A 5,545-nucleotide genomic window follows, 5' to 3' on the forward strand; every position below is an offset into this window, starting at 1 on the left:
CTCTGTTTTCTTCAAAGACATATTTTATCATAGAGATGATTCTTTGTATTTGTTTTAAAGTGTAGTGATTGTGCAGGAACTCCAATTAAAGTAAATGTTTGTATTTGTATCGTATAAACAGTGTATCGTATATACAAAAAATTTGTTTAAGTATTATTGATTATGCAGGCTGCTATGCTTGTAAATACAGTCAAACTTCCATAACTCGAAGTACCATTTTGCAAAGAAAAGATTCGACTAATGGAGACTTCTAGTCAAACAATTTTTTTTGTAATTGTATGTAATTTGCTCTTCCAACCCTGTTGCACTCTATTTAGTTCGAGTTGTAGAAAATTTGTGTTATAGAAGTTCGACTTATGATAGTTTGACTGAAAATAATCTTGTCTTCTTTTAACACTTCCTAGTAATTAAAAAACTTAATATAATTTATAGAAATCTGACATATGATCTAATAATATATATATAATTATCTTACAATATAAAACAGTTATTAACTTAGTTTAACACTTTATGTTTTTATCCAATATCCAAATGTCAATAAGACTGTATAATCTAAATCAAACAACAGTATTAAAACTTTTTTGACTAGGAATAAACTATATACATAAGCACAGATAAGCTTTTTAGAAAAAAATATTATAAATGGAAATAGAATTTAGATATTAAAAGTGATGAAAAAATTAAATTAAATTGTAAAGTACACAATTTGTACCACCACAAAGTAATAATAATTTTTATATAAACCAAAAAAGCACAGAAATAGACTTAATTTATTTTATAAATACTAATATCAGAGATGAAAGTATGTTGAGAAATTACTGTTTCCATTGTTATGTATTTTTGATTTTCATTAAAAAATTTTTAATTGAAATTTTTTTTTCCTCTGGGAATAAAATTGGCAGTAAATAAATTAATCAAACAATCAGTTTTTCTCATTGAAGGAAAATGTACTTCTGTATCTGTGAATGAATGAACGAATGATTCTATGAGTATCTGAAAGAAAATGTATTATAAAAGATATATTGAAAACTGGCGGTAGGAACGACTTACACAAATTTTCATCAAAAGTTTATTTGTAAGTACACAACGCTTGCCCTATATATGTAAGCATATGAATGTATTTACGAATGTATTTAAATCTGCTTTCGTGCTTTAAATAATAATATCTGTCTTTATATATATTTAGGTTTTTCATGTTTATATTATATTAAGTTTTAAATAGTTTAATGTTAAAATATTTAATAATAAGATATTTTATTATGGAGTACATATTGTAAAATATGCTTAAGAAGAAAAGGAAGATCAATGAGTCGCTAATATATTTACACTTATGATTATCGAGTTTTATAAGCACATTTTTATACAGATTTTGTGTAGATTTATTTTAAAAAAGTAATATTTATTGTGTAGAGTTATTTTAAAAAACTACAATCATTGCTTTTAGGTTACGTTGGGTGAAGTGGAGAGAGCACCAACTTCTTCTCAGGCTAAGAAAGACATTTTGATTCAAAAATTCTCGTAATAGTAGGTGCAAGAATAGTTGTTGTAGAAGTAACCGGAAACATTGATAAATTCATTTATCCATTCACTATTGTAGACTGTTAGTGTTTCTTTTTTTTGTTTTTAGCGAATAATATAAACTTTAATACAAATTTTTAAGCTTCGTTTTTGATTTAAATAACCTTAAGTTACAAGAAGTAATTTCGCGTTTTGCATTATGTACAAAAAAAAACTATTTATCTACTACTTCTACAATATTTCTTTATAAATAATTTGCAGAAGTTAAAATTTATTATTTATTAAAATTATTCCAATTGCAATCACCTTACTTAGCTTTACGTTAATTATAGTTAATTATAGTTTTCTATAGAACTTAAACTTCTAAAATTTTTGTAGTAGAAAATTATAATAAAATAATTTTTCTAATCTATGTGCTTAATAAACTCTTAAAAAAAAATAAATCTTCTTCAAATAAGATTTACGCACATATAAACAAAAATATCATCATCGTTGAGCATTAAGTTTTTCGAGTTTAAAAATAAAAAGATGAACGATCAACAAATAAATATTGAAATTAAGGAAGTTTGCGTACGTTTAAATGAACATAAAGATTCGAAATTAATTAATTCATACGTATGAGAAAACAAACAGAAAGGAACAGCACTACGAAGTGGAAACACCATACGCCACCGATATCTACACAAACGCTTTTATGGATCGAATTTGAAATGAAAAACAATGAAAAGATTAATGAAAATCCAAACATTCTCATCAATCAATCAATAAATTGCATATAGTTTTGATCAATATCCGCATCTTCTCCTACTAAATAAACGTCGCCACGTGAAAAGCCAAAGATACTGAAAAGTATCTTTGGAAACAATTTACAAACCAAAAATAAGAAAAGAAACCTTAACATGAGAAACTCTAAAAAAAAACTCTAAATTGAAGCACGAAAATATCTACAGTTTACGATCTGAACAAATGATTGACTTGTGTTATGCATTACTTTACTTCAAGTAAAATATTTATGCCCAGCAAAGAAATGAATTATCTATGAAAACTTTGAGTTCCTTTAACTCTGTACCGAACTGTAGAGATTCTGTGGGGCAGCGCCCAAAATCTCACTACAACTTTTGACTGAAGTGGCGCGGACCACCTGCTGGCAGGAAGTATCTTCTTGAAGTATCTTCGGTTCTTTTTTTCTTTTTTGGCGTGAGGTATGAATACTTTGTGACTGGCTCGTTTGCGGATGCATTTGTTTTGCATTAATAAGCAAATTTGTATGATTTTTAAAACGGAGGCAAACTCAACTACAAACAACAATAAACAAACAGACAGACATTTCACTTCATTTCAAAGCGCCATAAACTTAAAAATTAATTGACTTAAATGCAGTATAGAGTATTCATGGAATTTTTTAATAATATGTGTTGATATTTTACATTTTCATTGAAAAATAAGATGATTCTCTATAAAATAATTTTTGAGTGATTTTCACCTTTTAATATCTCTTGATGAATTAATTTTTATGTGTTAGTTATTTGACAACCGCATAAATCAAGGACCTCTAAAGTCAAGTACGACTATATGAGTCCTCAGAAACATCTATTTCGTAAGCTAAAAAAGGATGCAAGTCACAAAAGTAAATAGCTTTCATAAATATTTATAAAGATTTTAAATATTTTAGATTTTAAGTATTTACCAGCAAAACAGAACTTTTTGGTTTAAGTAAAGATTGGTAAGATTTGCTAGTAGCCGTCTCTTAGGTTAGGTTAGGTTACTGGAACCGTCCAAAGACGCACTTAGACCACGAGATCCATGAGTTTGTGATATCCTTAAGAATTTGACACCTGTCACTATAATCATTTAGTAATGGCCACAAAGCCATTGACATCGTCTCTTACCTTAGATATATTCTTGTAGCTTTGTGCTCGGTTTTTTACTAAAACAAAATTATTTTACAAAATTCATAGGTAAAATACTGTTTAAATTAATTTATTTGTAACTAAAACTTAAGTCAGTAAATAAAAGAAAATAAATAAAAATAAACAAAAAGGAAAAATCAAAAAAGAAAAAAAATAGAATTTTCTCATTCATTGAAGAAACGTACGGGCGATTCTGAGATACTTTAAGCAATTTGCTCTACTTTCTGAATGAAATTAAAGGAAGGTGTCGGCTGTTACTGCGAGGTGGAACGCAGCAATTTAAGTAAGTTGTACATATCATACGGGTGTATGTGTGTGTATCTGTGTATCTGTGGCGTTGTGGGAATATGCTCACATTGCATTATACAAATTGATTTCGGATAAGAATATCGATGTGGAAATGAATACGCCAAGTGTAAACGTATTGGCTGGCTGGCTGGCAGGAAGGTATGAAGGCAGGCTGACAGCCAAGTGTAAATATGTACTGGCACATACACACGAAGCGATATATGCGCTTAGATATATGTGTTTACTTGTAGCAATAAATTCGTTTAATTGACAGGAAATAATCATAAAACAATCCGTTCTTACTATATTCCGAAATTGTATTAAAGGCAAAATTACACTCGTAGTGGATGCAAGCGCAATCAAGAAATAACCAAGAAAAGAGATAGAAGCTGAATTTAGAATAAAATGATACGTAAATAAATATATATATTGAACGATATACGAGCACCGACTTCTTTCTGCCTTTAAGTATCTTTCTATACTTGAATATTTAAGCATAAGTGTAGCCACTGACAAGTACAACAAATACACGGCAGAGCAGACACGGCAGAGCGTGTGGTTATCATGAATTCAATTAGATATCGGCGCTAGCAATATTTACCTCTGCTAACTGAAAAATTCAATTTATGAAGTTAAAGAAAGAAATGCTATGTACGAGATTTAATTAAGAAGAAATAAGTTCTGTAATAATAATATAACAATAATACTCGTACTTTTGCTACTATAGGAGGATGCCCGAAGATTTATTATGCTTCAAGCGAAGTGGCTAAGTGGTTAATTTATGTTTATATGTAAGTGAAGACATATAAAAAAAAATGTTTTTTCATAATTTCACACTAAGTTCCATAAAACGCGGAAACATATTTCAGAGATTTAGCAATCTTAATCTGTTTTAAACAATTTGTTACAATTTTCCGTTAAAAGAAAGATGATTGAGTAAATAAAATGAAAATAATTTTTTTTTTGTTTTTAATACATGTTTTTAATAATAAAAAATTTTTTTCTTATATGTACATTAATTATTTGTAAATAAGATCGCAAGTACGTGGGGTGTTCGAAGAGTTTTGCACTTGAAAATGCTGGATATATATTAGTTAATATTTAGAATGCATACTAATAAAAATGCTACATTATATATAGTGGGACGTTGGGACAGCACACTGTCCAACAAGTGGCCCCACTGAAGTGAAGGATTAGTCGCAGTAGACCACGAAACTACTTGGGTCCTTTTTCGTCCTTCGATTCTCGGATGTATATAAATGCTATATAATATAATATAAATGCTAAATTAAATGTTAAAAATTTCAGCTGGTCTTATACTTAGAAAAATATGCTCTAACCACATACTAGTTACATTGAGCTGATCACTTAGTTAGAAAAATTTTAGCTCATGTGGTAAAGAGATATAAAAACCAACAAGTGGTATGGTTTCTAAAATAGATATCTCTTTTGGTAGACAATACCACTGTAACTAAAATTTTTTATAATTTTTTGGACTCGCCTCTTTTGACTAAACATTTGTTTCAAATACAACAGTGTTGCCTGATGATGGATCTCTTCAAGTAAATTTGCACAGTAGAGTACACTCAGAAAAATATGCTCTAACCACATATGTTACTAGTTACATTGAGCTGATCACTTGGTTAGAAAAATTTTAGCTCATGTGACAACATGTTGCGATCAGTAAGAAAATTTTGACCTGCGATTTAGTTAAAATCTGTTTAAATTAACTGAATTATTTTTTTAAGTGTAGGTTAATATTAAATAAGTGATCGATGTCAAGTTTAACAATTTTAACAAAAGTACCAAATTTATTAGAGTAGAAAAAA

Source organism: Teleopsis dalmanni, chromosome X (assembly GCF_002237135.1).
Source record: "Teleopsis dalmanni isolate 2A chromosome X, ASM223713v2, whole genome shotgun sequence".
NCBI lineage: Eukaryota > Metazoa > Arthropoda > Insecta > Diptera > Diopsidae > Teleopsis > Teleopsis dalmanni.